Source organism: Pinus tabuliformis, chromosome 6 (genome assembly GCF_031772625.1).
Source record: "Pinus tabuliformis cultivar Carrire ecotype Pingquan chromosome 6, CPIR1, whole genome shotgun sequence".
NCBI lineage: Eukaryota > Viridiplantae > Streptophyta > Pinopsida > Pinales > Pinaceae > Pinus > Pinus tabuliformis.
Genome location: NC_142292.1, coordinates 1906441276 through 1906463535, shown reverse-complemented (window position 1 = coordinate 1906463535; position 22260 = coordinate 1906441276).

Below are 22260 nucleotides of genomic sequence, written 5' to 3'. Positions count from 1 at the left end.
CAAAGGTTATTTTCTTGTTACTAGTTGTCCTCCCAAAACCATTCAAGATTCTGATTTCTGATCTCCTAAAAATTTTGTTTCTAAACTAAAGCTCTGTTCTCCCATGCCTTGTTCCAAATATGGGAATCCCTCATGCATCCTGTCATTCTTATGTGGTCCATTTCTTGCCAATCCATTGCATATTTTTGTTTCTAGAGTTTAGTCCAAGGGTTTCTTATTTCCTTTAGGCATCTCCACCAAAATTTTTCCCCCAAAACATTGCTAAGAATTTCCAGGTCATGGAGACCCAAAACACCATGGGTTTTGGGTTTGCAAAGCTTGTCCCAAGCTACCAGAGCCCATTTCTTTTTCTCTTACCCTTTACCCCAAAGAAAATCCCTTTGAATATTCCTGATTTGCTGTAAGACCCTTGTTGGTGCAGGAAGGGCAGATAACATGTAGATTGGAATGGTTTGTAGGACTGCCTTTGTGAGGACTAGCCTCCCTGCTAAATTCAAGGATCTGCTTGTCCACTTGCTAGCTTTTTCTTCCAATTTATTAGTTATAGACTCCCATATTTCCTTGCTCAAGTGTTTGTCAGTGAGGGGTATTCCCAGATATTTTGAGGGAAGAAGATGTCTTTGAAAGCCTAGAATTCTGGAGATATTTCCTTGATTTGAAATATCAGTATCGAAAAAGAAAACCTTTGATTTTGTGAGGCTTACCTCAGTACCAGTAGCCATTGTGAACTCATACAGGATTTGTTTGAAAGCTTTGGCTTCATTGACTGTGGGTGTGCCCTGCAGCATAGTTTCGTCCAAAAATTATTGATGGGTTAATGTGTCCCCATTCTAAGTGAGTCTAAGTCCCTAGATTCTTCCTTCCTCCTTGGCTGAAATGATTGCTCTACGCAATCCTTCCATCATGAGAATCAAGAGGAAGGGGAAGAGAGGATCTCCTTGTCTGAGGCCGCTCGATGGCCTGAAGGTTTTGGATGGAGAGACATTAAGAAGAATTGAACAACTAGTAGTGGTAACAAGAGCCATGACCCAACTTATCTAGTTGTGGTCAAAGCCATATGCTTTAAGAACTTCCTTGATGTGAGGCCAGCTTAGCTTATCATAAGCTTTCACTATGTCCAGCTGTATTATCATCCCTACTTGCTTATTGGTCTTGAGGGAATGCACCACTTCATGAGATTGAATGATATTATTGATAATTTGTCTACCTTCCACATATCCAGTATGCTCCTCTGACACAAGTGTTGGAAGAAGGGCTTTGAGTCTGTTAGCAATTACATTGGAAATGATTTTGTACACCACATTGCATAAAACTATGGGTCTGGATCTATCTGGAGTCATGGATTTTTCCTATTTGGGGATTAAAGCAATGAATGATTCATTAAGTTCTCTCAGAACTGTTTTATATTTTCTCGAGTCCTCCACAACATCCAAAATGTCATGTTTTACTATTTCCCAGCATGTTTTGAAGAAGTCTAAATTGAAACAATTTGGCCTGGAGCTTTCCCATTGTGCATCTCTTTGATTACTTCATTGACCTCTTCCTCTATCATTGGCCTGTTGAGATTATAATTGTCTTCCTTGGTTACCAGTTTTGGAATATGCTGAGTAAAAATTTTAGTAAATTGAGATCTGTCTGCCATGGTCTCCTCTGCAATACTTTGAAAATGTTGAACTAGTACAGCTTCCATTTCCTTGTGAGTATCTTGCTCTATTCCTTAAGGATCTATAAGTTTTGTGATCCTATTATGTGCCCTATGTTCCATGGTAGACTTGTGAAAGAACCTAGTATTTCTCTCCCCTTCCTTAATCCATTGCACTCTGGATTTCTGTCTCCAGAAGATTTCCTCCTACTGGCATTTGTTATCCCATTCTTGTTGAACCGAGTTCGCTTGCATTTTCCTTTCCTCTATGAAGCCTTCTGTGATGAGAATTTGATTTATTTCCTGTAATTTTCTTTCCACTTCTCCTCTGGCTTTGAAGATGTTGCCAAACTCATTTTTATTCCATTATTTGAGCTTTCCCTTGATGTGTTTGAGTCTCTAATGCACGAGGAACATTTTTGTGCCTTGGGTGGGTATTTCTTCATCCCACCAATTTCCAATGTTAGTGATGAAATTAGGGTGAGTGAGCCAGGAATTTTCGAACTTGAAAGGTCTATTCCTCGGGGTTCCAATAAAGGAAGCTTCTAGCTAGATGGGCCAGTAGTCCGAGCCTCTGAAAGGGGGGATGAAAGCTATCATGATGCGACCGATGAGAAGGAGATCCTATGATATTATGAATCTATCTAATCTCAAGGCTACTTGGGAAGTTCATCCTCTTTTGTTGTTCCACATGAAGATGCCATTCATTGTATCCATATCCACCAGTCTCATATTGTTAAGCAAGTTCTAAAAGGCTATTGAATCTTTACCAAGTGTTCTAGTTCCTCCTTTTTTCTCTGTGAGAGATCTGATCATTTTGAAGTTTGCTTCCAAAATCCAGGGCATTGCTAGGTTCCTTTCTCTCAGTTCCTCCAGAGAGGTGAGGAGCCTAACTTTATTAACTAGTAGTTGAGGACCATAGACATTTGTGATCATGTAATAGTCCTTGTCCCCTAAAGGTTGGATAACCAGTGAAAGGTGGTTTTTAGATGCCTCAGCATCTAGGATTCCAAAGATGGAGAATTCCTCCAGCTAAATTATTTTCTTTGACTTCTAGGTACTCATACTAAATCATCCAGTTTCTATGCTTTTCTCTACTTTTATCTACTGAGCATTTTTTTTCCTGTATAAACACCATATTTGGCTTTTCTTCTTTTATTCTGTTACTGAGATTTCTTTGTTTTCTTTTACTCCCTAGTCCTATAATGTTCCAGGTTGTAAGAATCATAATGATGGGTTTGTAAATGAGTAACTTGTGTCATCTTTCATCTTACCTAAATTAATCATGAGTTTTCCACACTCTGTTAGCAGTTCTTTCTGTCTCTTCCTTCCTCTTTCCTTGCTTGGGTTTTTGGTGGAGTGTCCTGATACTATCTCCATTGATTTAAACCCTTTGTTCTCCTGGCTATCATGGTTCCTTTTGACTCGTATAGCCTTTGTGTGATACCTTCTAAGGAATAGTTGTTGTACTCTGTTGAACTCCTCTTACGGTAGAGAGTCAATTCCTTTGTTGATTCCTGCTGTAGAAATTTTTCTAGTTCAAGATTCTCCCTCTCAAGGATCTCCTAAAGGTCTTGGTCCTCCGTACCTCCATCGCTTGGGGTCATCTCAAGGTCCCTTCCAAGTTCCATAGTGCTCAGTGGGTCCTCCTTTTGTTCATTGTATTCCTGTATGATTTCCATATTGTCCTCTTTTTCCTTCTCTCTATGATAGTCCCCTGGTTTCTTGTGCATTGCATTTTCTCCTCCTTCTTCTACTAAAATTTCAAAACTGTTATGACTTGTTATCTTGCTTTCACTAGATTCCTTTTGGGACTTTCCCCTCTCCTTTCTCTCTGCCTCTCACTTTGGTGAAACATTTGGTGTCTTTTCCTTTGTTGGTTTTCCGGTAGTCCTCCCTTTTATTGAGTGGGCAATCTCTAAAGAGGTGCCCATGTTCATGACATTTACGGCATCTGAATGGGATATGTTCATAGTCGACTGCCTGTACCCACTCCTCGTCATAAACTTCTAGGATGACTTCATCCAGGAGTGCTCCTAATAAGTCCATCTCTATACATATGTGAGCAAAGGAGGTATATTTCCCTTGTAGAGTCACCTCTGATATCTTTATAAAATTCCCTAATTTGTTACCTATAGCTTTTAAAGATTCTGGAAGCTAATAATCTAAAGGTAAGGAGTATAATCTAGTCCATACCGGGACCGATGTTAACGTTTCTCGCTTGGAAACAAAGTTCATCACCCAAGGTCGCATGTAAAGGCCTGCGGCAGCATAGAAGTAGGGTCCTCCTTCGAAAACTCTGTCTTTGTCCTCTAGGTTAGTGAAAACCACTGTGAAGAAACCCTTGGAGCCTAGATGTAGATTTATTTCTCCCTTTAGTTTCCAGTTGTTTCTTATCCATGTGTACAAGCGTTTTCTCTGTGGGCCATATGCCCATGAACTTGCAAATGACCGCATAAGTTGTCATGTGATCTTTGTGCACTTGTAGTGCAGAATCATTTAAGACCACCCTGGGTTTAATTTTAGCCTTGGGCTTGTAGGTTCCTGCCGCAGACATTTTCTCAGTTCTTTGGCTGTTGTCGCCAGGATTCGTTTCCCTGCTAGCTTCCTTGTGGGTCCCTTCTAATTCATGGGAATTGTTGCTTCCCAGCTTGTGAGTGCTAGTTGTCTTTGTCTCTGCCTCTGGTGATTTCCGCAAATTGTTCAGACTCACCTCTTTGCTTCTGTTTGAAACCACATTACTATAGGAGAGAGTGTAGCTCCCTCCTCCAAGCCCCTCCATTGTTACCAGCTCGTTCCTGTCGCCCCCTGTTCAAAACCCTACTACCTCAGAGCTCCCTCGCATTTGAAAGAATTCATTTATCAATTTAGGAGATTTATTATATAAAAATATATTTATTAATTAAAAAATTTAAATGATTTATTTTTTTTAGAGAAAAGATTTTATATTGTAAGTACTATGGGTTTCATTAGCCATTTATTTAGCAACAGTTTTTAAAAGTGATGTATAACCTAATTCTTCAAATATTTGGGTTGATTTTACATTGTAAATGAAAAATATATCTATATCTTATTTCCATTTTATTCTTCTAAACTTTGAAAAAGTCTCATTCTCTTAATAATTTCAGACACCACTCTATAAAAATTGAGAACTAGTTATCGAATTTTATGTCCTTTAAAGTTGATATTCTATTTTATTGCTATTAATCCATAAAAACCCCCTTAAAAAATGAAATCAAATATTTAAATGTAAGCTATTAATATTAAGAAAATATTTGTGAGTAAAAAGTAAAAAAAAATCTTTATGTTTACTAAATTTTAACCCACAAAATTTCCATAATTTTTTTTGCATTAAGAATATGTATAACCTTATTGAGTTGCTTTAAAAAAGTTTATACATACCACATATTAAAAAAAATACATCATCACTAAATCTGCAAATAATTCAAATTATCGAAATCTTAATAAGGCTTTAATAACTTAGATTTTTCCTCCGTTTGCAATGAATCACTATTCCTGTCGTTACATTGTCTATGTCCTATAAAGGTTAAGAAAAAAACACGACACATCAAATACACACATTATGTTTTCTTTTTCTCAAAACAAGATATCTTTATTTATAAAAAAAAATCCGTACCCCTAGATGTGCTACACACAAAAACAAAATTAGTCGAAATTGTTTTGTTTTATAAATTGTTATGCTCACATAGATGTTTTATACAGTAACAGGCGCATCGATGCCTATTTCTATGTGATGTTCGTCGTCAAGCTCGTGAACAATTTAAACCATACAATTTTTTATATTAAAAACAATGTTACATCATATTTAACTAAGTGACATTGGTGATATGTACATATACATCAATGCATTGTTCATTATTACGACATTATTCATTTTATTAGGACATTATTCATTTTCTTTTTGATGATGATGATGATAATGGTTAACGTCCGCTGAGACCAAACATTGGTCTACCAGACCTAAAGAAGCAAATTATTTATTTTGATTTAAGATTTTATTCCTATGCTCAAAATGCTTGGAGAGAAGACTCCCGAGCTCACTATAATTTTGACATTATAAAAGGCTAGGAAGGTCAGTATTGTAACAAAGAATGTGAAATTGAGATCTAATGTGGTTGTATGCAGGGCACTCTAAGAGGAAGTTGTTTTCGTCCTCAATGTTCCTATTCTCACATATATGGCAGAGCCTTTCCATCCATGGCGTTTTAGGAACTGCCCAACGACCTCTTTCACTATAGAGCTCATGAGAATTCATTCTAATATTTGCTATATTAATTTTCTTCTTTGAGCTAGTTAAAATAGAGAGATACTTTTGATCTTCTACGGTGGGGTTGATGACCTTCTTATAATAACTTAATTTTCTTTTAGCCGCTAAATCTTTCTCACACCAAATTTTTCTTTGAACTTGGAAGTAACAATATCTTTAATGTTATTTATGTTTTGCAATGCATCATTCTCGTTGATCTCCCAATAGTTTAACCAGGCCCTTGTGTCTTTATGCCACCCCCGATTGAGCCTTAGGTGGTTTTGGCTGGAATTTAAAGCTAGCTTAGGAAGTCTATGATTGTCTATGTTATTGAGTTTTTGCTTGTACAATAGAAACCTAATCATAGCTAGGCTCTCAATAGGGGAAAGACTTGCTTCTATAAGGAAAATAGCATAGGGTTTATTACTTTTATTTTTCAGGTTATAAGTTATAAAACGCTTTTGGATTTTCTCAATCTTTCTCCATGATTCTCTGGAGATGCTGCAACCCCAAAACTCACAGTCATATAAGATAAAGGGGGTGACTAAAGTTTCAAAGAGGAACTTCTTTTTATCCCACATTACGAGGTTTGTTGTTTTACAATTATTGTCAAGACCAAAATAAGCTTTCCACCCCCCATTAATCCTTTTCTCAATGCTATGGTTCCAGTTGAGCTTGTGATGAATATCAATTCCTAAGTACTTGTAAGAATACATTTCCTCCAATTTATTATTGTCATACATAAAATTAGTCTAATTATGCTGAAACTAATGTACACCATATATCTAGTTACATTAAATCATAGATCAATCTCCACATTGAAATCAATGCATCTAGTGGAAGCAATCAAATAGGATTAGAAAACAACATCTACATTGAAACCGATGCATATAGTGCTAGAAATCCAATAGGACTAGGAATCAACATCTACATTAAAATCAATGCATCTAGTGCAAGTAATGAAACAAAAATATAAATCAACATTTACACTGAAATCAATTCATCTAGTGAAATAAATAAATTAGATACCAACAACTACACTCAAACCAATGCATACAATGAAACCAATCAAATAGGATTAGGAATCAAAATCTACCTTAAAATCAATGCATCTGTTTTAGTGAAAAAATAAAATATTCATGGATTTCTAAGTCCAAATTGTCTTACCATTTTGTAAAATCCTTACTTCCTCTACATGTTTGTAGAGGAAGTAATATTATACTAATATTGTATAATGTTTGTATTTGTCTCTATGTATCATTTTTTTCATCCCTCTCTCTCCCCCTTCCATCTCATTTTCTATCTGCCTCCCTCTCTCCACCTGTCTCTCCCCCTCCCTCTCTCCTGCATCTCTCTCTATCTCTACCCCCTCCTCTCACTATCTCTCTTTGTATCTCTCTTCTTACCTCTCTCTCCCTCCCCGCCATATATATCTATATATCCGTTTATCTCTCCTTCCTTTTCTCACTATATCACTCCCTAAAATAGACATGCACTCTCTCTCCATATCTATATCTATTTCCCTCCATCCCTCTTTCTATACCTCTCTTCTTTACTCTCTCTCCACTCCATATATATCTCTTTCTCCATCCATCTATCCTTATTTTTCTCTTTACCTCATCCACTAAGCATACAGACTCTGTCTCCATATCTATTTCTCTCTCTCTCTCTCTCTCTCTCTCTCTCTCTCTCTTACCTCACACTCTTTTATCCCTCACTCTCTCACCATCTCTCCTTTTTCATTCCCTCTCTTTCACTCCACCTTTCTCTCTCTATTAATTTCCTGTTCCCTCCCTCCATGTCCCCTTTCTGACTCCATTTCTATGACCCCTTTCTATCCTTATATCTATTCACTCCTCTTTCTCCCATTTTCTCTCACCTACCCCTCTCTCTCTCCAACTCTGTCAGTATCTCCCTCCCTCTCTCCTCTCTCTCTTCCCCTCTCTCCCTCCTCAATCTTTGTGTCTCACTCTCTCTCTTCCCCTTCTCTCCCCCTCTCTCTCCTCTCCTTATCTCTCTCTTCCCTCCTCTACTCTCTCCCTTGCTCTCTCTCCATCTCTCTATTATTGCTCCCTCTCTCTCTCTCTCTCTTCCTCTATCTCTCTATGCATTTCCTCTTACCTCCCTCTATAGTCCCCACCAATTCCATCTCTCTTTCTCCCTCTCTCATTATCTATCTCCCATCCTCTATCTCTTCCATCTTCTATATCCCTCTCTCTCCAACCTGCATCTCTCTCCCCCCGTCTATTTCTCTCTCTATCTATTTTTTCCCTTTAACTATGTCACTATATTCCCTCCCTCCCTCTCACCCTACTATTGCATCTCTCTCTCCCTCCCTCACTCCTTCTCTCTCTACCCTCCCCTCTCACTTCCTTCATATCTCTCCCTTTATCTCCACCTCTCTCTCTCTCTCTCTCATGCACACACACACACACTATATCCCTCCCTCTCCTATTCTATCTTGCCCCCTCTCTCCCCCCTTGTTAGGTCCCTGTAGTACGAGTGTATCCCCCTTATTGTTATTGTTGGCCGATTTAGCCACCATATTGTTATTGTTGTGCCCCATAGAAGCCTACTATTGTTATTGTTGTGTCCTTACATTATTATTATGTAGCCTCTGATTATATTGTGACCCTTTAGACTCCTATATATGCAAAGCAGGTTTTATCATTTGTATCATCCAAGGATATTTTATGTATGTAATTTAAAGGAGGTTTCGCCCTCGAAGAGGATAATTTTTAATTCAATGACATATCTTTTATCTGACTTGGTTGCATAACATTTAGTATCAGAGCTTCAAATTCTTGGGTTTTGCTACTATAAACAGGTCATCTTGGCATTTTCACTACAACTTTGTTTCTACAAAGGTGCAGGAGCTAAAATTGTTACCACGTGGAGCAGAAATTTTGATGAAATTCCTATAAAATGTTTAGATCTTGTTTAGCTATATTTTCATAGATATGGTCCAAAGAAGTTATGTTGTTTTCACACTTCATAATTTCATCTCAAATAGGTGACCTTGTGAAAATCTTCATGACTTCCTCTACGAGCATCATGTTTACATTTCGTAAAACGTGACCAAAAGTGCACAAAATGTAGTATTTGATGTATCATTTCTAGGGTTGAAGCTCAAAACAGTGACATGTGGCACTCCATACAAGTTCGCTCTACTGAACGACTCCATAATCAAGTGATCATGGGATATTGGGCATAAATTTATCTGGAAGAATCCAAATTTGACCTGACTTGTGGCATTGGAAATAAGACTCAGAGGGTTACCACAGGGAAAAATTTCAGATCTTAGAGATCCAAAATTACAAATATATAACAAATTCAATATCAATCTCCTAAAAAGCAAGAAAAAGGTGTGTATTTAAAAAAAAAAAAAATGCTTAACTTTTATTTGGAAAATCAGTTTGAAGTGATTCAAGGGGTATATTGAAGCATAGATATCATTTTGTGATTCCAAAATGCCTCAAAATTAAAAGAAAATGTACACACCTAGTAAGAAACTAGAAATAGCTTCTATGATGGATGAAGAAGAGGAAGAAAAGCAACATGATATATTAAATTTATGAGACGAAGTGCAACAAATTTCACCCTCACAAAAATTAAGAAAAAATGAATTGGAAACCATGATGAATGTTAATATAGACTGTATGAAAATTAACACGGGAGTTAATAAAGATGGTATAAAAAGGGACGTGGGATTTTTGAATGATATTTTAAAAGAAGACATGGAAACAATGATGAATGTTAAGATAGAGGGGTTGAAGAAAGGTTTGGCAAAGTTGCTAGATGAAAGGCTTCCTTGTGGTAATAAGGTTATTCATGAAAATAATGATGAAGACAAACAAAATATGAATTACAATTTTAGAGACTCTAATGTGGGGTTTAAGAACCACCACTTTCCAAGGATATGTATGAGGAAGTTTGATCGTAAGGATCTAGTAACTTGGATACTACAGATGGTGCAATATTTTGATCACATGATGTGAAACCCTAAAAACTTATATGTATTTCATATTTATATTTACAAACAAATAATTTTGTATGGTATAGATGGATTTTTTCTTGTAAACCACTTGTCACCTGGTCAATATTTATGGAAGAAAAGCTAACACATTATCAAGATACAAAGAGCAACACCTTCTTTAGCCAATTGATAAATCCCAAACAAAAGGTTTCAATGGTGGAGAACAGTGAAGACTTTGAAAAATTGAATGTTAGGGTAATCAATATCCTAGAGGAGCATAAGATTGATGTCTTCATATGGAATTTAAATATAACATCCAACATGAGGTTCGACTTTGGAAACCTGATTCATTGGAGAAGGCATTCACGGTGGCAATAAATGTTGAAAGCAAAATTATGGCAAAAAGGAATGCTACCACTCACAACTATATATATGTAAGTGTTGTTACTCCTAGTCTTCCACAACCTACAAGGTCGACACCACAACAATTAGAGGAGAAAAGAGTAAAAGGGATTTGTTACAGTTGTGATAGCAAATACACTAGAGGTCATAAATGTGCTGAGAAGAAATTATTCTACATAGATTATGAAGTGGAGGAAGAAAACGACTAAGAAACATCGAAAGAGGAGGATATACACCAGGAACCAACCCTGAGAAAGAATAAATGGATTCGACCATACCTTGTAAGGCATTGGTAGGAATTACCACTCCTCAAACTCTCTAGATAGAAGGATATATCAAGAAGAAAAAGTTAATAGTGTTGATTGATTCGGGTAGTACCCAAAATTTTATTCATTGTAAGATAGCCAAGGAAATTAATTATTTCCTATATCTAGCACCAGAGTGTCAAGTGATGGTTTCAAATGGAGGAACTATAAATTTCTTTGTAAAGTGCCATAATATCAAGCTAACCATGGGGGAATGTGTATTGAATAGTCCAATTTTTTCCATTCCAATGGTTGGTGCTGATGTTTTAGTAGGAGTCCAATGGTTACAATTTTTAGGGACGAGAGCTTTCAATTTTTAAGAACTTTTCCTGAATTTTTTTTGGGAAGGAAAAGAAGTTGAATTAAAGGGCATCGCATGGAAATGAGGAAATATAATCAGTTGTAATGGCATGAAAAAGCTTCTGAAGAATGAACAATGGGGCATAATTACACAACTATGCTCACTATGGGTTCAAACATTGAAATCGTCTATTTCTCTAGATCTCCAAAAAGTGTTGGAAAATCATTCCAAGGTGTTTGAGACTTTCGGAGGCCACCAACCTATTTGTGATCATGATCATGTGATTCACTTTCTTCCAAGAAGTGTACTCCAAACATCAAGCCTTACAGATATCCTTATGCCCAAAAGAGTGAAATTAAATGTATGGTTGCAAAAATTCTAGAGGCTATTATAATTCAACATAGTCAAAGTTCTTTCTCTACTCTAGTAGTATTGTTGCACAAGAAGGATGGTTCATGGTGTATGTGTATAGATTATAGGGAGCTCAATAAGCTCACTATTAAAGATAAATTTCCCATTCTTGTCACTGATGAATTATTATATGAATTACATGGACCAATTTACTTCACCAAGCTAGATATTCATTCAAGATATCATCAAATTAGAATGAAAACGGAAGACATTCTGAAAACAACATTCAAAACTCATGAGGGTCATTATGAATTTTTGGTCATGGCTTTTAGACTTACTAATGCACCTTCCACATTTCAAGGTTTAATGAAGTCCATTTTCAAAACCTTCCTTATAAAAATTGTGTTAGTATTTTTTGATGATATACTAATCTACAACAAGTTTTGGAAGAGCCATGTTCAACATGTGGACATGGTGCTCAAGCTATTGGAAGAGAAACAATTATATGCAACAACCTCCAAATGTTTCTTTGGAGTACAAGAGGTGGAATATTTGGGTCATATTGTATCTAACGAGGGTGTTAAGATAGACACTAAAAAATTAAAGCCATTAAAGAATGAAAAATCACCACAACCATGAAACATGTTCAAGGATTTGTGAGGTCGATAGCGTATTATCATAAGTTTCTATTAGGTCCCTATAATATTAGTATATTCCCTTATTATTATTGTCATTGTAGCCCCATATTGTTATTTTTGTGCCCATGTTGTCCCCATATTGTTATTATTGTGCCACATAGAAGAACACTATTGTTATTATTGTTCCCTTACATTATTATTGTTATGTCACCTCTAATTATATTGTGACCCCTTAGACTTCTATATATAGAAAGGAGGTATTGTAATTTGTATCATCCAATAATTGTTAATTTGTGTAATGTAAAGGAGGTTTCCCCCTTGAAGACGATGATTTTGAAGTCGTTAATCTATCTTTTCTTCTATTTTGTGAGTTGGTTGCATAGCATTTGGTATCAGAGCTTTGGATTCTAGGTTTTGTTGCATCAAACAAGCCATCCTGGAATTTTTGCTATAACGTTTCCTCTACAAAGTTTCAGAATATAAATTAAAACGCATTTGAGCCAAAATCAGTATGCACCTTGGGTATGAATTTCATATCTTCTCTCGCTATATTTTTGGATATATGATCCAAGGAATTTAGGGTTTTTGGAGGCTCCTGAATTGTATCTTAAATAAGTGACCTCGGGAAAATCATCATAACTTTCCCTCTGAGCATCAGATTGAAATTTCATCAAAAGGTATAGAAATAATACGGATTGTAGTTTTCTATGTATCGTTTCTAGGTGCAAATGTTGAAACAGTGAGACATGGTATGTCATAGAAGTTCTCTCTGCTAAACTAGTCTATAATTAGGTCATCGTGGGTGATTTGGAATAACTCTTTCTTGCAGAATCCAATATCGATCACACTTGCGGAGTTGGAAATGAAACTTAGAGGGCTACCTCAGGATGAAATTTTAGACCTTGGATATTTGAAATTACAGAGATACACGAGATTCAATATCGTAGTCCTACAAAGAGAAAAAAGTTGTGTAGTCTTTTTAAAATTTTTCATAAGTTTGGTTTGAAAATTTAGTTTGAAGGAATTCAAAGGGAATAGTGAAGCATAATTATCATTAATTGATGCCCTGAAAAAGAAAATTGAAACACCTAGTAAGCAACCTAAAAGCTCTAACATGACTCAAGAGGAAGAGGAAGAAATGCAACATGATATATCAAAATTACAAGATCAAGTCACTCTCACAAAAACTAACAGAAGCTAAGAGGTATGGTTTAAAAAAGGCGTCGAAGCTAATATGGATGGCGTGGAAGCTAATATGGATGGTTTAGAAGTAATCATTGGAAATTTGAAGAAAGACATAGAAGGTTTGAAAGGAGGTTTGGAAAATTTGCTACACGAAATGCTTCCTAATGGTGAAAAGGTAGTAGAGGGAACTCATAATGAGAACAAAAGAAATGTCGGTTATGTTTTCATAGACTCTAACGTTGGATTGAAGACCCACCATGTTCCAAATATCGATATGAGGAAGTTTGATGGCAAGGAACCCATAACATGGATACTACAAATGGAGCAACACCTTGATCCCCATAATGTGCAAAACACACAAAAGGTATGCATTTGTGACTTTATATTTGGAACTCAATCAGTGTGTATGGTATCGATGGCTTTTCTCCCATAAAAAAATTGTCACTTGGGAAATGTTTATAGAAGAAATGATCACACGTTATGAGGATACAAAAACCAACACCGTTTTTAGCCAATTAATAAATCTCAAACAAAATGGTTCAATGGTGGAGCTCATTAAGGACTTCCAAAAATTGAATATAAGGAAAAAGGATATTCCAGTGGAGGATAAGATTGATGTGTTCATAGGGACTTTATAGGATAGCATCCAACATAAGCTTCACCTTTGGAAACCTGATTCATTGGAGAAGGCATTCAGGTTGGCAAGAAAAAATGAAAGAAAAATTATGGAAATAAGGAAACCTACCAATCACAATTATAAAGATGGAAGTGTTGTTGCCCATAGCCTTCCACAACCAACAAGGTTGACACCACAAAAATTGGAAGAAAAAAGAGCAGAAGGGCTTTGTTACATTTTTGGTATAAAATACACTAAAGGTCATATGTGTGTTGAGAAGAAATTATTTTACATAGATTGTGAGGAGTAAGAATAAAAGGAATAAGAAAAAATAAAAGAAGAGGATACACACTAGGAACAAACACTAGAGAAAGAAGAAGTGAATCTTACGATATCTTGTAATGCATTGGCCAGAATTACCACTCCTCAATATATCAAGATAGAAGGACATATGAAGAATAAAAAGGTAATAATGTTGATTGGTTCAGAAAATACCCATAATTTTATCCATTGTAAGAAAGTGAAGGAATTGAATTGCTTCCTATATCCATCACCTGAGTGTCAAGTGATGGTCGCAAATGGAGGAACCATAAATTTTTCGGGAAAGTGCCATAATATTGAGTTATCCATGGGAGAATATGTGTTGAATGGTCCAATGCTCTCCATTCCAATGGGTGGTGTTGATGTTGTACTAGGATTCCAATGGCTACAATCTTTGGGTACGATAGCTTTTAATTTTCAAGAACCTTTCTTCAATTTTTTTTAATTTTTTAATTTTTATTTTTATTTCTTTTCAAAAGGAAAGGAAGTTGAATTAAGGGGTATCATAGGGAAACCAAGAAAGATAATCATCTCTAACAACATTACCAATCTTATAAAGAAATAACAATGTGGCGTAATTGCACAATTATGTTCACTAGAGGTTCCCACATCGAAATCATATATTTCTCCAGATCTCTAAAAAGTCTTGGACAATCATTCCAAGGTATTTGAGACTGGCAATGGCCTCCCACCTATTCATGATCATGATCATGCTATTCATTTTATTCCGGGAAGTGTTCCTCCAAATCTCAGGCCTTACAAATATGCTTATGCCCAAAAGAGTGAAATTTTGTCTATGGTTGTAGAAATGCTAGAAGCTAGTATAATTTAACCTAGTCAAAGTTCTTTCCCTACTCCAGTAGTATTGGTGCACAAGAAGGATGGATCATGGAGCATGTGTTTGAATTATAGGGAGCTCAAAAAGCTCACTATTAAAGATAAATTTCCAATTTCTGTCATTGAAGAATTATTGGATGAATTTAATGGAGCAATTTAGTTCACGAAGTTGGACTCATGAGGGTCATTATGAATTTTTCATCATGCATTTTGGAATTACCAATGCACCTTGTACATTTCAAGGTTTGATGAATTCCATTTTCGAACCCTTCCTTAGAAAAGTTGTGTTAGTATTTTTTGATAATATACTAATCTACAACAAGCCTTGTAAGGATCATGTTTGACATGTTGATAGAGTGCTCAAACGATTGGAGGAGAAACAATTATATGAGAAAACCTCAAAATGTTTCTTTGGAGTACAAGAGGTGGAATATTTGGGTCATATTATATCTCATGAAGTTGTTAAGGTAGAGCCTAGCAAGGTTAAAGCCATTAAGAACTGGTAAATCCCCACATCCATAAAGCATGTGTGAGGATTTATCTGGTTGACAAGGTATTATCATAAGTTTTTTAAGAATTATGGGAGAAGAGAAGCACCTCCAACAACATTATTGAAGAAAGATGCATTTTATTGGACTCCAAAACAAATGAAAGCCTTTGAATATCTTAAAGAGGAAATGTGCAAGGCACCAGTTTTAGCTATGCCATACTTCACAAAATTTTTTATTGTGGAATGCGATGCCTCGGGAAATGGAATTATTGTTGTTTTAGTGCAAGAAGAAAGACCCATTTCTTTTGAAATTCGTCCAATCAAAGGAAAGTATTTACATAAAGTTATTTATGACAAGGAAATGTTGGCAATACTTCATGCACTTAAGAAATGATGAGATTACCTAATGGAAACACACTTCAAAGTAAAAGCAGATCATTATAGTCTTAAATACTTTCTAGAAAAATATTATCTTTATAAGAGAAACAAAAATGGGTCACAAAGATGTTTGTTATGACCTTGAAATCATCTACAAAAAAGGGAAGCAAAATGTTGTTGCAGATTCACTCTCAACAAAGGATGAGGATGTGGAAGCATTTCTTTGTGCCATTTCTATTATCCAACCAGATTGCATAAATGAAGCAAGGGATGAATGGAAGAATGATGAAGAAATGTGGAACTCATTCAAAAGTTGCAGCAAGATCTCACTACATTTGATACGTTTATCTGGGAAAATGATTCGTTATGGTACAAAGATCTCTTATACCTCTGTAAGAATTCGCAAAGGAAACAAATGAGTCTTCTAGAATTGCACACCTGTCCCTTAGGAGGGAATTCAGGATTTTTAAAAGCTTACCACAGGAATAAGGAGTTTTTTTTGGAGGGCCTAAAATCTGATATTCAAAATTTTGTGGCAAAATTTTTGGTTTTCCAATAAAATAAATTTGAGAAAATTAAGACCTCGGGTATATTACAACCTTTATCGATTCCAAGCCAATGTTGGGAGGAGGTTTCCATGGATTTTATCACAGGTTTACCCAGGTCCGAAGGAAAGAGTGTCATCATGGTGGTAGTTTATAGACTTACCAAATATTCATTCTTTTGTGCCTTACCTCATCCATTTAAATCCATTATAGTTGCTACTTCATTTGTGGAAACAATTAAAAAGCTACGTGGAAACCCAAAGATTATTATTGTGAACGACAGAGATCCTATTTTCACTGGAAATTTTTGGACATAATTCTTTTCCTATCTAGGTACTCAGTTATCTCATAGCTCATCTTATCATCCTCAATCTGATGGGAAAACTGTGATAGTGAACAAATGTTTGGAAGGATATCTTAATTTGTTTGTATATGATAAATGGACACAATGGGTCAAATGGTTGCCTCTAGTTGAATGGTGGTATAACACTTCCTTCCATAATGTAGCAAAAATGATCCCATTTATGGTACTTTATGGATATCATCCACCATCCATCACATCATATTTAAGAGAAAATTCCAAGGTTCAAGTAGTGGAAGATCACATCGAGCATTAACAAAAAGTTCTCCAACTCTTAAAGCATAACATGACTTTGGCACAGAATAGAATGAAATAACACGCAGATCAATATCACAACGAAAGAAGTTTTGATGTAGGTCACTGGGTATTTCTATGACTAAAACCATCCAAACAAATGTCCCTCAAACAAGCTAAGAAGAATAATAAATTATCACCAAAATATTATGGTCCGTACAAGGTGTTGCAAAAGATTGGTACTATGGCATACAAAGTGGAACTTCCTACGTCTTCACGAATGCACCTAATTATCCATGTTTCATGCTTAAAGAAGGTTATAGGTGATAAGCTCCTAGTTTAAACAATATTGCTAGAACTTCACGAGGAAGGAAAAATCATATTGGAACCTGAAGCAGTCACTAAAACAAGAACTTGACAGCTACACAATCGATCAATTTCAGAGTATCTGATCAAGTGGAAGAACTTACCCACTAAAGATTCCACATGGGAAGATGAGAATTTTATACAGAATCATCCATAACTACTCAAGCATTGAGGACAACACTTTTTTAAAGGAGAGTGGCATCTTAGGTCCCTATAATATTAGTGTATTCCTTTATTATTATTGTCATTTTAGCCCCTTATTGTTGTTGCCGTGGCCATGTTGTCCCCATATTGTTATTATTGTGCCCCACAGAGAGCCACTATTGTTATTGTTGTGCCCTTACATTACTATTGTTATGTGGGCTCTGATTATATTATGACCCCTTAGACTCCTATTTATGGAAAGGAGGTCTTTTCATTTGTACCATCAAAGAATTGCTCATTTGTGTAACGTAAAGGAGGTTGACCCCTAGAAGAGGATGATTTTGAAGTCGTTGATCTATCTCTTCTTTTATTTTGTTAGTTGGTTGCATAACAATTTGTTAAGAATTATGGGAGAATAGTGGAACCTCTAACATAATTAATAAATAAAGATGAATTTTATAGGACTCTGAAAGAAACGAAGGTGTTATGCCCTTATACTACTAGTGTAACCCCTTACTGTTATTAGTACAACCCACTTATTATATTCATGTACCCATGTAGTGCCCATATTGTTACTATTGTGCCCCATAGAAGCCCACTATTGTTATTAGTGTGCCTACATTATTATTGTTATGTCAGCTCTAATTATGTTATGACCCCTTAGACTTCTATATATAGAAAGGAGGTCTTTTCATTTGTATCATCGAAGAATTGTTCATTTATGTAATGTAAAGGAGGTTGCCCCCTCGAAGAGGCTGAATTCTATGGAATTGATATATCTTTTCTTTCTTTTCTTGAGCTAGTTTCATAACATTTGGTATCAGAGCTTGGATTCTAGGGTTTCGCTGCTCCAAACAGGTCATCGTGGCATTTTCACTATAACTTTTTTCTGTGACGTTTCAGAAGCTAAAAAAAAACCCATTTGAGAAGAAATCAGGCTAAATCTCGGGTCCAAATTTTAGAGCCCTTTGCACTATATATGCGGAGATATGATCTGAGCAAGTTGGTCTTTTTGGAGACTCCTGAATTACATTCCAAACAGGTGACCTGGGGAAAATCGTCATAACTTTCTCTCTGAGCATCGGATTGAAATTTCGTAATAAGGTACAAAAAGAGGACAGACTGTAGTTTCTTTTTTATATTTTTCAGTGCCAAACATCGAAACAGTGACACATGGCACTTCATACAAGTTCGCTCTTCTGGAAAGGTCTATAATCAGGTCATCTTGGGAGATCGTGCATAACTCTTTCTTGGAGAATCCAATTTGGATCAGACTAGTGGCATCGGAAAGAGGACACAGAGTGCTACTATAGGTTTCAATTTTAGAACTTAAAGATTTGAAAGTATAGAGTTACAGTCATTTCAAGATTGTGCTCCTAAAATCAAGAAAAGCAAAGATGAGGAAGTTTGATGGCAAGGATCCGGTAAATTGGATACTTCAGATGGAGCAATATTTTGATCTACATGGTGTACCACTGTTATAGAAGGTATGTATTGCATCTTCATATTTAGAACCGGATCAAATTTTATGGTATGAAGGGCTTGGTTCTCCTAAACAACTTGTTACGTGGTCAATTTTCATGGAGGAAATGATAGCACATTACGAGGATACAAAGAGCAACACCTTCTTTAGAGCAACACCAGAACAATTGGAAAGAGTAAAAGGGCTTTGTGACATAGTGGAAAGCAAAATTATGGAAACCAGGAAGCATACCCCTCAAAACTATAAAGATGGAAGTTTTGTTTCTCCTAGCCGTACACAACCTACAAGGGTTACACCACAACAATTGGAAGAAAAAAGAGAAAAAGGGCTTTGTTACAATTGTGACAGCAAATGCACTAAAGGTCATAAGTGTGCTGAGAAGAAATTATTTTACATAGAATATGAAGAGGAGGAAGAAAAGGATCAAGGAACATCAAAAGAAGAAGATATACGCCAGGACCCCACCCCAGAGAAAGAAGAAATGAATCAGACCATATCTTGTAAAGCATTGGCAAGAATTACCACTCCTCAAACCCTCAAGATAGAAGGACATATCAAGAAGAAAAAGGTGCAAGAAATTAAATATCACATTGAGAAAGAAGAAATGAATCCAACCATATCTTGTAATTCATTGGTCGAAATACCACTCCTCAAACTATCAATATAGAACGACATATCAAGAAGAAAAATGTTCAAGAAGTGAAAGATCACATCGAGCATCAAGAAATGAATCAGACTATATCTTGTAAAGGATTGGAAGAAATTACCACTCCTCAAACTCTAGAGATAGAAGGACATATCAAGAAGAAAAAGGTTCAAGCAGTGAAAGATCACATCGAGCATCAACAAGAAGTTTTCCAAATTTTAAAGGATAATGCCACTTTGGTGCAAAATCAAACGAAACAACAGGTAGATCAACATTGTAGTGAAAAATGTTTTGATGTAGGTGATTGGGTATTTTTACTGCTACATCTCAAGCAAGCTATTTATGAGAAGGAGATGTTGGCAATACTACATGCACTTAAAAAATGGCGACCTTACCAAATGGGAAGACTCTTCAAGGATGAGGATGTGGAAGCATTGTTTTGTGCTATTTCTTTTATCCAACTAGATTGGATAAACAAAGCAAGGGATGAATGGAAGAAGGATGAAGAAGTATGGTCACTTATTCAAAAGTTGCAAAAGATCCCAATTCAAACAGTATTGCCAGAAATTGAAGAGGAAGGAAAAATCATATTGGAACCTGGAGCAATCATAGAAACAAGAACCCAATAGCTACGAAATCAATCAATTTCAGAGTATCTCATCAAGAGGAAGAACTTACCCATTGAATATTCCACATGGGAGGACAAGAATTTTATAAAGAAGCATCAAGAACTACTCAAGCACTGAGGGCAACTCTTTTTGAAGGAGAGGGGCATGTTAGGCCCCTATACTACTAGTGTAACCCCTTATTGCTATTAGTACAACCCACTTATTATATTGATGTACCCATGTAGTGTCCATATTGTTACTATTGTGCCCCATAGAAGCCCACTATTGTTATTATTGTTCCCTTACTTTATTATTGTTATGTCAGCTCTGATTATGTTATGACCCCTTAGACTCCTATATATAGAAAGGAGGTCTTTTCATTTGTATCATCGAAGAATTGTTCATTTATGTAATGTAAAGGAGGTTGCCCCCTCAAAGAGGCTAAATTCTAAGGCATTGATCTATCTTTTCTATCTTTTCTTCAGATGGTTTCATAACAGAAGGCCTTTGAACATCTTAAAGAGGCAATGTGCCAGGTATTGGTCTTAGCTACACTAGACTTCACAAAAACATTTATTGCAAAATGTGATTTTTCAGGAAATGGAATTGGTGTTGTTTTAATGCAACAAAGAAGACCCATTTCTTTTGAAAGTCATCCATTCAAAGGAAAGTATTTACGCAAACCTATTTGTGAGAAGGAAATGTTGGAAATACTACATGCGCTAATGAAATGGCCACCTTAACTAATGGGAAGACAACTCAACATAAAAAAAGATCATGATACCTTTAAATACCTTTTGGAACAAATAGTTTCTTAAGAAGATCAGCAAAAATGTGTGACAAAGATGTTGGGTTATGACTTTGAAATCATCTACAAAAAAGCGAAGAAAAATGTTGTTGAAAATGCACTCTCCAAAAAGGATGAGGATGTAGAAGAATTGCTTTGTTCCATTTCTATTATCTAACTTGAGTCGATAATCAAAGTAAGGGATGAATTGAAGAATGAAGAAGAGTTGTGGTCACTCATTCAAAAGTTGCAGCAAGATCCCAATACATATGATACATTTATCTGGAAAAATGATTCATTATGGTACAAAGATCACTTATATATTTGTAAGAATTCCCAACTCAAACAAAATATTATTTTATAATTGCACACCTTTCCCTTAGGAGGCCACTCAATGTTTTTAAAAACTTAACATAGGGTCAAGAAGATTTTTTCTTAAATGGTTTTAAATATGATATTCAGAATTTTGTGGCAGAATGTTTGGTTTGCCAACAAAATAAAGTTGAGACAATTAAGACCCTAGATTTGTTACAACCTGTAGACACTCCAAGTCAACATTGGAAGGATGAATCAATGGATTTTATCACAAGTTTACCCAAGCTTGAAGGAAAGATTGTCATCATGGTGGTAGTTTATAGAATTACCAAGTATAAACAATTTTGTGCATTATCTCATCCTTTTAAATCTAGTACAGTTGCTATAGCATTTATGGAAACAAATCAAAAGCTTCACGGGAATCCAATATTATAGTAAGTGACAGAGATCCCATTTTCACTAGATTATTTTCTTGTATTGGTACAAATGTTTGGAAGGATTTATTTTTTTCTTTATATTTGATAAACAAACACAATGAGTAAAGTGGTTACCTCTAGTTGAATGGTGGTATAACACTTCCTTCGATATTGCAAAAAAAATGACCCCATTTATGGCACTTTATGGATATCATCCATCATCCATCACATCATCTTCAAGATAAAATTATAAGGTTCAAGAAGTCATGTATCACATTGAGAATCAAAAAAAAGTTCAACAACTCTTAAAAGATGACCTCACTCTGGTGTAGAGTCGAATGAAAGAATGGGTAGGAGAGCATCGCAGTGAAAGAAGTTTTGATGTAGGTGACTAGGTATTTTTACGGCTAAAATGATACTAAAAAATGTCTCTCAAGAAAGCTAAGAAGGATAATAAATTATCACCCAATTACTATGGTCCTTACAAGGTTTTACAAAATATTGGTACTATGCCATACAAATTGGAATTGCGTGCATCATCCTGAGTATACCTAGTTTTCCATGTTTCATGCTTAATGAAGGTTATACGTGACAAGCTTCCAGTTTAAATAGTGTCGCCAGAACCTAACAAAGAAGAAAAATAATA